This window comes from Callithrix jacchus, chromosome 10 (assembly GCF_049354715.1).
Source record: "Callithrix jacchus isolate 240 chromosome 10, calJac240_pri, whole genome shotgun sequence".
NCBI classification, from domain to species: domain Eukaryota; kingdom Metazoa; phylum Chordata; class Mammalia; order Primates; family Cebidae; genus Callithrix; species Callithrix jacchus.
This window is the reverse complement of record NC_133511.1, coordinates 15477694-15491233: the sequence shown is the minus strand read 5'-3', so window position 1 is coordinate 15491233 and position 13540 is coordinate 15477694. Positions and strand designations below refer to the sequence as shown.

General features: G+C 44.7%; 1 long non-coding RNA gene across 1 annotated transcript in view; it reads right to left on the bottom strand.

The window, feature by feature from the left end:
• LOC118145626 (uncharacterized) overlaps positions 1-12344 on the bottom strand; it is a 42030-nt gene extending 29686 nt beyond the window's left edge. Inside the window, exon 1 of the long non-coding RNA XR_004730902.3 lies at positions 12182-12344. This is a non-coding gene — a long non-coding RNA (uncharacterized LOC118145626). The remainder of the gene's footprint in view (positions 1-12181) is intronic.
• Positions 12345-13540: the final 1196 nt, after the last annotated feature.

Sequence of the window (13540 nt, the reverse complement as noted above, 5' to 3'; positions counted from 1 at the left end):
GGAGTTACACTCCAGGTATCTACTCATAAAGGAAGCAGAATGGCCCAGAGAAGGATAGACACAGGTGAGACCCAGGTGCCAGGCAGCCTATGTTTAAATGCCAGCTGTGTAGGGTGTTATCTGAGAGTGCCAACTGTTAGCATCTGCACACCTTGTGAAAAGGTAGACTCGGGCTGCTGAGAGAGGGAATTTCATTCCCATGGGAAGTTGAGTTAATGCTTAGCTTTTCCTGATAGAGAAAGGGAGCTTTGGTCTTAGTCCATCCATTGCCAGGCAACCTGAGCTTTGGGAGATCATCATCACTAATATACTTGGACAATTTGCTTTTTGCTCCTGTTGGAATAAAGACAGATCCTGATCAAGATTTCTGGGTCAGCAATAGTAGAAAGAAGACGAACCATCCTAGAGTCATAGAAAGGGATAGATAAACTCATGGTAAAAGACACTTCGGGAAAATCTCTTATTTCATTTTGTTTTTTTCTGTTTTGTTGTTTCGAGACAAAATGTCACTCTGTCACCCAGGCTGGAGTGCAGTGGCACAATCACAGCTTACTGCAGCCTTGACCTTCCAGACCCAAGCCATCTTTCCACCTCAGCCTCTCAAGTAGCTGATACTACAGGTGTATGCCACCATGCCTAATTTTTTAACTTTTGATAGAGATTGGGTCTCCCTAAGTTGCTCCAACTAGTCTGGTGCTCCTGACCTCAGGCAGTACTCCTGCCTTGGCCTCCCAAAGTTCTGGGATTGAAGGCCTGAGCCACCATGCCTGTCCAGAAGCTCTTGTGTAGTAGAGAAACATGCAGTGGCCTGAGATCGCTGGTTTTAGACCAGAACTAGTTTTGGGACCTTGAGGAAAATCATTTCACTCTTTTGCCATCAAACTCCTTGCCTTGAAGAAAAGGCTTTTCAAGCTCTGCTCCTAGAAATCCAAGGGATCCATTAGACATATCCAAAGACCACTGTGATGGAAGTGGGCGCTTCAAGGGTGCCATCGAAGAAGCATTAGAGATAGAACATTCTTCCTTTCAGTGCAGCACTGTTTCATATTTTGGACTTCTGTGGAAGTTTTCATTTGAAGGGAGAATTATACTAGGTCTTTAAGAAATTAGCATGAAAACTACTGAGCTAAATATCTCTGCTCTGACCTTTTTCTACCTAATCAGTCCCACTGTATCAATGCCTAATCCACCCCATCCCTTTGCTGAGTGTCCTAAAGAGAAGCAATGTCTTCATTCTCCTTTGTCATTCATTTCCTTGTTTTTCTGTCTAGTCTATAGTCTCACTTAAGCCTCTCAGGCATTAAAAGATGCTAAAATTTGCTGCAAAACAGCCATCCCTTCTGTCTGGAAAACATACCTGCTACTACCTCTCTTTCACTGTAACTGGTTAGCTTTGCCTCATCCTTCAACCCTCAGCAGAAAAGTCTTTTCTTTCAAGGAAGTTTTCCAGGTGCTACCTCCATGTTCTCATTGACCCCTAGCCAGGGTCTCAATATGCACTAAAATAATCTCTTTCTTTGTGTCTCCCTTACTAGACTATAAAGTTTTGGAGAGAAAAAAGTAAATTTGTCTTTTTATCACTGTCTGTCACGGCTTAGGCCGGCAATCACCCTGGCCATTTGCCATAATGGCTGCTGTTTGCCAGATACTGACCACCGCCGGGCCCTGGGTGTGGCATGTCACACACATTACTTCACTTTATTCCTGCATCAATCTTTGAGGGCAGGTGCCATTTTACAATAAAGAAGCTGGCTTCAGGAAGCTTTAGTGGACTACTCAAGGACACAAGTGAATAATTACTATCATCCCCATGTTGGCTTTTAAGAGGTCTTCAAGAGTGTGATTTCATTATCCTTGTATCCTCCCATTCTCCAAGGTGAGAAAATCAGGCCTACAGTGGTCAGTGCTTAGGTGAGAGCAGAGGGTAAAGGCTGCTCTTCTTATTCTGATGTATGGCTATGGATGGGATTTTAGTCTGTCAGTTCACGGTTCTCTGGAGAATAAAAGAGTAGAATAGAGAAATCCTTATGGAGTTCGAAATGCACATATGAAACACACGAAATAGCCAGGAACACACTTCCAGAACAATATATCAACAATCGCCATGAGTTCCCAGCAGAATGCACAAGCACCTAATATAATACATATATCTCAGCCAACTAAATATTTTTAAATCCCTTTTAATAAAAGAGTCACTGAGGAATGGTTCAATTAAATAAACACACCCTGAGTCTCCATGATGCACATGGCACTTTGCTCTACATTACAGGGTACAAAAGAGACCAAAGCTACAGTCACCCCCAACTCCACATGAAGACCTGCAGCTCTGCACCAATATGCTAAATTGAAATTATGCCTTTTTGTGCCTCTCGTCCTCATGGAGTCCTTCATTCTTACATCAGGGGTCTTGTATTACATATCTTAGTATTCCCAGGACCTACAACACATGCCCTGTAGAAAGCATGTGACTGAATCAGATCTCAGTCCCCAAGTAGCTAGTAAAAAGCATCAAAATATAGACCAAGTTTATGCAGGGAAGAAAGTGAGGGATCTAGAGAGTTCTCTGGAAGCCCAGATGAAAGGTAAATTGGTCCTGGCAGGGACAATGTCAGTAATAGAGAGAGAGAAGACAATAGGCTGTCACTGCCTAACAGAGCAAATGGTAGAAGCAGGGGGGAGGCAGGGAGAACCTGGAGACTCAGTGAGAGGTGGAGGCTGAGGACAGGTTGGAGAGCCCAGAGGCTGGGCTGCTTCAGCAGCTTTCTGCTGTGTCCTGCACTTCCAGGCTCTCAGCTGCCTCAGGGCCATTGCACATGCTGCTCCATCTGCTTAAATACACTTCCCCTAGATAGCTCCAGGTTTTGCTGCCTCCCTTCCTACTGGGCTTTTGTCAGATGTCACTGTCATCTTAAGGCTGCTTCTGGCCACCCATTTAAAACTGAGTGAGGAGGGAGCATGGCGTGTGGAGTCTTGTGCTTTAGGGAGTTCACCCTGGCAAACAGCGGGGACAGTGGCCACAAGGCAAGGAGACTGAGTAGGGACACTGGTTGGTAACAGACTACAGAAGTAGCAAAGTCAGGGAGAAATGTGGAAGTGACCAGAGGAGTAGAATCATGGTCAAATCAACAGGACTTGACAATTGATTTGAGTGGGCAGAGAAGGAAGAAAAGGAATGGGGAGAGAAAACAATGCTCAAAGGTTTAGCTCTGCCCACCAGCTGGACAAATTGTGGAGCTAGATGCAAAAGTTAGGAAAAAGGCAGTCTATACAGACTAATGAAATCACTTTTACAAAAATTAAAACAGTGAGAAAGTTATAACAGCGAAAGGAAAGGGGATCTAACCTAACTGACTCCATCTTGCTTCCAACTTCCAAGCTGCTCTTGTGTTTTCCTGGGGATTGCTCAAACTAACTTTCGGAGGAACTTAGTTTACAGTTTAACTTTGAAACAAAGATGGTAACAGCCCTTTCCCAAAACAAATTCCCCTTTTGCCTGGGGACTAACGCATTAGCCACAAGATTTGCAACGTCCCCAATGACTCCTGCAGATAATATCACTATTGTGGGACCTAAGATTGACTTTTAGAGATGTCTTTCCAGATTTTTGCATTTCTGACTACTGATGGCTCCACCTGGACTCACCAAGTGGTCCTGTGGCTCCCATCCAGGAACCAACTCAGCACAAGAGGACAGCTTTGACTTCCTATATTTCATCTGTCACCCAACCAGTCAGAACTCCCCACTCCTTGGCCTCCTACTTGTCAAACTACCATTGAAAAATTCTAGTCTCTGAACTTTGGGGGGACTAATTTGAGCAATAATAAAGCTCCAGGTTCCCATTCAGCTGTCTCTGCATGAATTAAACCCTTTCTCTTTTGCAATCCCCCTGTCTTGATAAATTGGCTCTATCTGGGCAGTGGGCAAAATGAACCCACTGGGTGGTTACACTAAAGTGAACACAAGACAGATATGGTTTTAGATAAAATTTGGTTGAGCTGTTAGTAAGCCATCCTGACTTTGTAATTTACTAGCTGTGTTACTTTATGTCTCTATACTACTGTTTCTTAATCTGTTAAATGGGGATAACATAGAACCTATATCATGGGGATGTGGTGGGGAAGTTATACATTCAAATATACCTTTTTTATATACATACACACACCAACATCTACAAATACATGCCTGGCACACAGTTAGTGGCCAATTAATCAGTGCATTAGCATTATTATTATCTAGGTCAAAATGTCCAACAGGAAGTTAGACCTACAGATGTGTTGTTCAGGACCAGAACAATTCTTTGCAAAAGGATTTATCATAACAGTGTTTTAAATAGAAACTCTCCAGTGCTTTTAAAAGATTATTTCTCTTTCTCTCTTTTTATTTTTCCATTTTACTTGCAACCTTTCAGAAATTTATTTAGTGTGTTAAGTGAGGCACTCCTGTAGTTAAAATGAAACTTCTTCATTTCCTCAATGAAGACATTCTTTGGGACAAATCTCCTTTTGGAAAAAGTCACCCTGGGCATGGAGGGCTCTGGAAGAAGGTGTTTCCATCCCAGGGCTGGTAGCTGAGTTAGGGAGGTAGTGCAGAAAGAAGGTAGGCTGTGGAGAAGTAGATAGAAACCCTTTGGGGCAATTAGGAGGAACTGCCTATAGTTGTGGGCAGCCACATGGGAGCCCACAACTTCTTGCTTCTAACCCCCCATGTGGCTGCCCACTACTTCTGCCTCCATCTCACTCCAATGACCTAGAAGTCTGAGTCTACATACAAGCATAAAGTCACTCCTGAAAACACAGTGTCTGTATTATTTCATCTTCTGATAAAGATTCCCATTGTTGCTGTTGTCATTTGCTAATGTAAATGCCAACGTGTTGTTCACCAATAAGTGCATTTAGTTAGAGAAGACTTCTTGGAGGAAGTGGCTTCCTAAAGAAATAGAGACAGGAAGGGAGGGGACCAGAAGAGACCACTAAAGCAGCAGGGACGTTTCTGGCAGTTTTAGGAGACTACAGAAGCCTGAGTGCAAAGTACAGGCAGGAGGCCAGGACCTGGGGAGGGTGTGAGGCTGCAGTTCCTCAGAAGGTCTGCTCAGGGCACCCCAAGAGTTAATGCCAGGAGAAGAGCCCAGCTCCAGGCAGCAGGGTGTGAAGATGCCTGTGCTCCTCCAGGGAGCTAAATAGGAAATTGCCTAATAAACCAGCTCCAGAATCTATCTATAGTTGCATATTTTATTGACTTGAAGCTTTTTTTTTTAATCAGTGGACTCCTAAAACCAGATAGGCTGTAAAATAAATAAATATAAAAAGACTCTAAGATTAAATGAGGAATAAATTACTCCTACACTCCCCAACCCCCAAATCCACTTCTCCCATTATCTCCAGCGGCTCCCAACTCACCCAATCACAACCTACCTTTTTACTACCAGCTCTCCTGCCCCATATGTGTAAGGTCTGATTGACCAGGAAGGATTCTAAATGGGAGATTTGTAGGAAGCGGGGCGGGGCGGGGGGGGAGGCAATTTATACCAGGAAAGTTTGTATCTGAGATGTGTATGATTTATAAGCTTTTTAAAGCAACAATAACAACAAAGAAACAAACAAAACATGACTACCTTTGTAAATAATAGATTTGCATATTAACTTTCTGGTGCAGCATCCTTACCTATAAATGAGCAAACAACATTAAGTTCCCATTCAGCCTAAGCCCACTGGATTGAGGTACCTGATTTATCAAATTCAGTCTGCTCCATAAATCAGAATCCACTCCAGGACTCTATGGCAGTGTGACTCTCCATGCCGCTCTGAGGTTTCTTCTTTGTGTGGTATCTCCCGCCTTCATCTTTATTTATTTTCAAAAGAAAAAAATGTTGCAACTGATTGAACTGACTGATTGATATGTCAGTGCTGAGATTTATGAGGTTGGGCACAGCTTCCAGGGCTGCCTCTTTATCCCGTCTCCTTCTGATGTAAGCTTGGCCTCTTACCAAAGATTTGCATATGCCTTGTGCAGTCCTATTCACCCTCTAAGCTGCTAGATCTCTGGTCAAATCCTCTCCTCCCCTGAATCGTGACTCAGACACTCCCCGACTATCCCTCTAAAGATTTTACCCCATCCTACAAATGACGACTATGACAGGCGTAGCACCCCTAGGATAGGGTCTGTAAAGGGGCTTAGGGAGCCTCATGTTACCAATCAGAACTGTGCCCCAGAGAGGTGGAGAAGCTTGCCCACAGTCACACAGCCTGTCAGGAGCAAGGTGGAAATAGAACAATGCATCGTTGTTTTTGCATCCTGCACTGTTTCTACCACACCATGCTTTGTCACGAAGCACTTGTTTCAGGGCCTTTGAAAGAATCTGGGCTCTGTGGAGGTTTCTGCGGATGACTGGAAGAGGGAGAGGCAGGAGCAGTGGCCTGAGCTACCAGGAACTGACGTTGAACAAGCTGGCACCTCCTTCTACCCTCCACCCTGATGTCTGGTGAAGATGGGTGGGGATGCCCAGGAACCTTACTGTAGCAGGCTCTCTCCTTGTCCATGCTGCGCTAAGGGGAGTTTGCAGTTCTCTGCTAGGTCCTAAGCTAGTACTCCTTCAGCATGTATTGTTTAGTTCCTTTGTCTTTCTTTATCTGCCCTTCTCTAAGCTCCCACAGCACTTGTCTATACACCTCAGTAGGCCACTTAATCATAAACTGTGGCACATAGTACCTGTCCTGCTGTTAAGCACTTAATCATAAGCTGCCTTGTGATGTCTTCTGTACTGTTAGTGTGGAAGATAGTGTGCTCAGCACATGGCCTTGTGCCTGTCTATATTGCCAGTGTCCCTAGGGCAGGGGCAATACAACTCATTCTGAGCAATGGATTGGCCAAAGCAGTTAACAGCTGGCACAGCTCCTCCATCTCTCTCTGGCCCCATTGTGGTGGCCTTAGAGACATGGAGGCTAGATGATGTAGCTGCAGAATGGAAGAGGGTCTCCTGATCTGCATCTGACTTTGCATAAACAGTAAATAGCATCCACTGTGTCAAGGCACTGAGATTGGAAATTTGGGGACCTATTTGTCACTGAATCATATACACCTCACCTGTTATTGATAAATGAAAGTAGTTACGGCTGCTAATCCCAGGCCTGCCACTCATTAATAAGCAGCCGTTTCCCCACTTTTGGACCTCAGTTTCTTCATTTGTAAAAACAGGGCATTAGATTATATGATAAAAATAATAACTTCTATATATTTATATTTTACACTTGCTCTATTCCAGGCAATATGCCAAGTGATTTGTAAACATTAATATATTGAATCTGGCATCTACACTGTGAGATAGATTTCATTGTCCCCTTAGAATGAGGAATCTGAATTGGGGTGGGACAGGGTAGGGGGTATTAAGCAACTCTTCAAAAATCACACAGCTGCTAAGTAGTGGTCTGGAGTTTGAATGAGGGAAATGTGAACCTGGTGCCTCATATTACAACCACTGTTTTCTGATCACTCAAAATCCCTGAAGCATAACTCTTACAGAACATTCAAATTGATGTGTAATTCTGTTTGTATACATATCTTCCAAATAAAATTGTAAGGTATTTGAGAATGGGAGTGATGGGCTGCTGCTACTCATTAATATCCTCTCTTTCTGGCACCAGACTCTAAAACAGGGTCAACATTGAGTAGATGTTTCATAATTTCTTCCTAAATTGAATTTTACAACGCTGAAGTCAACTCAGATAAATATATCTCCTGTTTGGCAAATCTGACTCAAACAGTAGGATTGCACTAGAACTAAGATGATGTAAATCTACAGTCATTCAGCCTGATGATTTGATATGTGTCCTTCATTCCTTTTGGCATACAATTAACATGTAACCACTGTATAAAAAGCCCGATGTGGTGGGGGAATACTAGTCATAGCCGCTGCTCTTTGGGAAGTAACAGCTCAGCCTATCAGTGAGTTTTACCTAAAGGTACCAAAGTGATACCTTAAGTCTCTAAAGTCATGTGCACAAAGAATAATTGTTATTCACATTCTCTGAAGGTGTATTGCTACACACAAGCAACTGTGTGCTGGCAAATGTTGAACAATTGCCTCTCATGGGGAAAAACAAAAGTCCTGACTTACAGTGTTTGCCAATTTCTATGGTATAAATATTCATACTGTGGCTGATTATAAGCTACCAATGTGATGTCACTGACCCCAGAGTTGGAAGAGATGTATACAGCTGGCTCTGGGGAAACCCATACGAGCAGGCTCCAGCACCCAATGAATACAACGTATGGTGGGTTCTTCCCACCACCTCCATGGAAATACAAATCAGAGAACCACTGGGAAGAAGGGGAATAGAGATGAGCTCTAAGGGAGAACTGCCTCGGAGTTGAGGAATAGTAGACACGAAGGGTATATATGAAATGTCCTTCTCTGAGCAAAAGTTTTTGAAGGCAGAGAAAGAGAAGATGCTCACCTGTCTAGGCTGGTTTATATCCAGGCCTGCCTGTAGGCAAATGGATGGGCCAGGTGACCTCTAAATGTCACACTAGCCTAAGGATTCTGTGATGCAGCGGAATTTGCTCCTAGCTTTCTTCTGCCACTGGGGACACATCAGGCTTTCTATAAACCAAAGTCAATAGTACCAGTGCACCCAGTAGAATGCTATCCACAAACATCCTCTACAGAGTTGCTGACCTACTATTAAACAGGTTAATTACAGCCAGTGGGGTACCCAGGTGCCATAGGGATTTCTAAGACTCTTCAGTCTACAACCCTGGAGAATGCAGACAAAAAAATGACAGCTCTTAACTCCTAAGGATGGCAAATGGGCCTGCATGGGCTGAGCCCTCTTCAAGGGTGCTCAGGCCCCAGCTCACCCTGCCCTGCATGGTTGGCCAGCTCAGCCAATCACACGAACTCTGCGGCTCCCCTGTCTGGCACACTACCCCTTCCTGCATATTCGTCATTCTCAAGGCTTGCGACTGCGGTCCAGGGCCTCTCCTGGGAGTTAGCAGATAATGTCACAAACTCCTGGAATCTCACAGAGAGAGCAGGGCTCAGCCTGCCAAGAAGAACGAAGGCTGTGGATGGAAGCTGTTCATTTCCCATACACAGGAAGCTTTGAGAGAATGCAAACAAACTGTCCCTGAGACTGGCTCCCACTCTGAGGAACTGCTTTCCCAACCAGGAAGGGCAGGCTATCAGGTAAGGGCTCTGGTGAGGCCTGCATCCAACAGACTAAACGCATTCCAGAAACAGTCTTAAAGGGCCCAGGGTCTACTTCTGTTTCTAAGGGGTTCAACTCCTACATGCAGGACTAATCATTCAGCGTTAACTGAGGAGCAAAAAGATGGGCTAATTTTCTGCAGGTTGAAACTCAGGCACAGGGTAACAAACAGAGCCCTGCAAAATGGCCTGGCAAGCATTATCACTGCATGGGGCAGATGGAGAATTAGACACTCAAGTTCAACAGCAAGTTGCCTGTGAGGGCAGAACTGGGAACCAGACACCTGATCCTCGGTTTATTGCTTACACAGGCCCCAGTAAATAATACAAATGATGATCCATGGGAAGCACAGCTTTTCATGAAGAGCCTGCAGACGGCTCAGCAGTAAAAGGAAAGCTGGACTCAGCACATGCCTGGCTTTCACTCGGATTCTCTCCCCTACACAATCAAAGGTTAGCACCCCACAGAGTCAACTTTGCTTTTCTAAAGTGCCACTCACACTCTTCCCCTGACCCTCTGTCCCCTCTAAACTCTCAACTTCTCCAACACCTGAGTTCTACCATTTATCCAACCATCCACCACTTGTGCGCCCATCTATCATCCCTCACCCACAAATCCAGTAATGTAATTCCTGTTAATTAAAAGCCCGCTGTGGCCCAGACACTTTGCTAGGAACTGGGGATGCTTTAGATTTGGTAGGTGTTAAGAGCAGAAGCTTTGGAGTCAGACAAACTGAGGTTCAAATACAATCTCTGCCACTTTCTTGAACCTCAAGTGCCCTTGAACCCATTACTTACCTGTCTAACCTCCTGTTTCCCTACTTGTCAATTGGGAATAGTAATAATACTTCCCATTTGGGATTATGCTGAATAGTATATAAGATGCACATACACATAAATAGTACAGTGCTTGGAGACTAGCAGGTACTTAAGAGCTTGTTCTTAAATGCTTTGGAGAGATGAGGCAAGTACGGTACAGGCCTTGACCTCAGTTTGCTTACAGTCAAACTCCAGAGTCTGCTTGTCTGGTGGATTGGGGCCTATGGGCTATGGAAGCCAGGTTGTTCGCCCATTCATCTCCTATCTGCTCCTCTACTCTCTTCCTCCATTGCTCCACTCCTTTCACCCTCATTGGCTGTGCTGGCTTTGTGTAAAATGAACTACATTTCCCAGAACTCCCTCCCTGTAGGTTTCTAGTTAGGCAGAACCATAAGAGATGCTTTCCTGCAAGAATCGGAGGGTAGAAATGAAGCAACAGTCATTGTTTTCACACTTAGTAGTTTTGAGCAGGAACTGTGTTAGCTTAAACATGTCACTCTTCTACTGTCATCTCTCTTTGGTGCTGGGACCTGCTGGACATGAAACTGCTCCACCTTCCCCTGAACTCCTCTTCAGCTTCTCCAGCTCTTGGGCCAGGTGCATCTTTAGCTCCATGATGAAAGGCACCACTTCCCCTGCAGTTTACCTATTTTATCAAGGTTGGAGGCAGTAAGAACTGGCACAGACCCATCTGCACTCATGGGTTCCAGCTTTTCTGGGGGTTCAGCTCATCCTTGCTGTCCCAAGACAGGAGATAGATCTTTCTTTTTTCTTTTTTCTTTTTTTTTTTTTTTTTTTGAGACGGAGTTTCGCTCTTGTTACCCAGGCTGGAGTGTAATGGCACGATCTTGGCTCACCGCAACCTCCGCCTCCTGGGTTCAGGCAATTCTCCTGCCTCAGCCTCCTGAGTATCTGAGATTACAGGCACGTGCCACCATGCCCAGCTAATTTTTTGTATTTTTAGTAGAGACGGGGTTTCACCATGTTGACCAGGATGGTCTCGATCTCTTGACCTCGTGATCCACCTGCCTCGGCCTCCCAAAGTGCTGGGATCACAGGTATGAGCCACCGTGCCTGGCCTGAGATAGATCTTTCTTATGTTCTTGACTGCCTGCCCCATGGACTGTTGGCTGCAGCATCAAATGAAAGACAGTAGCCCCTCACAGACTATTTAAGCAGCTACCACAATTGTGTAAGGTCCAATTCCTGTGACAAATCACTTAGGCAGCTAGGAGGGTAGGTAGATAGATACACAGATAAATAGAGACATGGCTAGATATAAATATATATGGATGTATCTATAATGTGTGTGTCTGTGTTTATATATACATATGTTTATGTATGATCTTCAAGAATCTTTGTTCACACATGTGTCAACTATTACATGTCTCTCCTCCCCGGGAGTGGGGAATATCTTTAGACTGACTCCTATCGCATGGAGGAACTTAGAGAAAAGTACTGCTTACTACCTTCCCCTCTCCACTGCTCCCCACTACCACCCCCAATACATCTTAGTACCCCTACTCTGGAACTGCCCTGATGACCTCTGCAGACTCTGGCTCTTATGTCATCCCTTGTACTGCAGAGAAAGGATAACGGCAGAATCGGATCTTGAAATGACGAGCAGTTCTCTGCGCTGGTCAAGAGATCACCCTTCACAGGAGAAGGCAGGGGACCTCCCAAATGCTGGCCTCTCTGGCATCGCCCTTGGCCCTCCTCTCATTTTGCTCTCCTCCTTGTTTATCTCATCTCTCTTAGCTTGCACATATCTATCTCCCGACCCAGGCTTTTGCTAGAGTTCACAACTTTTATTAGTGGAACTTTTTTCTTATCTCCCAATCCCATATCCAAGTCAGTGTATCTTTGGGACAGCCTTCTTTCTGTTCTGTTCAAGGCTCTGCCCATGGCACCAGTCACCAGAGCTAACAACATTGGCTCCATCTTTGACACCCCCTCTTTATGAGTGCCCCCCATGACACATGCATCGAATCCAATCAGCTGCCTGTGGTCCCTCATATTCATCTTCCTTCCCAATGCATTTCTCAGAGTGTCGTGCCAGACCCCTCTTGACTCCAATAGTGATGGCACTGTGTTTGAGAGGCCAAAGGAGAGACCTGTAGCCAGTGAATCAGACCTATCAGGCTTATTAAGGACACTTACATTCAGTCCAGTGGTGGCAGGCTGGACAGGATTCCACCATTTGAAAAAAGATGCAGTTTATATAGTATTTTCACTAAGCTCCTTTCTCTTAGCAACTTCCACCTGACAACCTTTGTTTAACCCAAAACAAAGTGCCTCCGTCCTCTGGACAGTCTGCCCATTCAATGAGATGGGCTGGGGGTTCTGATGCTCCTCATAGATACGGAATGAATCTCCAGGTTGGCCACTCCCGGATTCTTCAGCACAGAACTCCAAACACACATTTGTCTTAGACCGTAGGGTCATTCTCAGGGTTTGCTTATGTTAGTTATTGCTGTTAGATGCATCTGCCATTCACAGAGGCACATCTTCCTCTGCCATTCACTGTTCAACCTCCAGTTCAGCTCTTCCGGCTCTTGTGCCTTATTTCAATAGCTAACCGGTCTTCTTGATTCCTGTATCTCTCCATTCTTGTCCCCTGTATACACTGCTGCCCATTTACTCCTCCAAAAGGTAACTCTGATCTTGTTCCTCTGCTCAAAACTTTTTATTCTCTCCCCATTTCCTATTGAATCATTCTAAAACTCCTCATGTTAGCCTTCAAGGCCTTACACGATTTAGCCCCTACCTGCCCTCCAGCCTCATTTTACATTGCTCCTCTATATGAGCCTAGTACTTTGACCCAGCTGGACTGCTGGACTGTCTGCAGTACCTTGAAATGATCTACATTTTCCCACCTCTCAGCCTTTGCTCACACCCTGGCCCCCACCACTTTCAAGTTTCCTTTCTTTACCTATAAAATCTGACTCATTTTTCAAAGTGCATCTCAACCGCCACCTCCTCCAAGAAATCTTTTCCGACCTCCCGTGTCGGCCCCCGTGACATTTTGTCCTTCTCCAGCGGTGCTCACCTCAACCTCTCTGCTTATTATCAGTGTCCTTGTCACATCACTCTGCACATGTTCATAAACTCTTTGACAGCCAGAACCATTTTGTATCCCTACAATGCCCAGGACAGTCACTTGCACATAAATACTTGTTAATTCAACCAAGCTGCTTCCCCTACCAACCCTATTCCCATTCAATCTCACTTCATGTGTCAAGGTTGTTGATTTTATTACCAGGAAATCATCTGCATATTCCTGCCTGCTTTGCTCACCATGCTTGATATCTCAGATTTAGAGGTAAGTTAGACTTTAGACTGGCTTTTAAATATCCCCAGCTGATTCTACTACTGCAGCTGATGCCTGTAACATTTATTTATAACTTTGCAAAATTGGCAAGTGGTTAAAGTATATAAACCCAAAGGGGGCTCGTGCATTTCCAATACATTAAGGTATATTTAAAATATGCTGTGTCTTATCGAGGCTTTAAAATACAC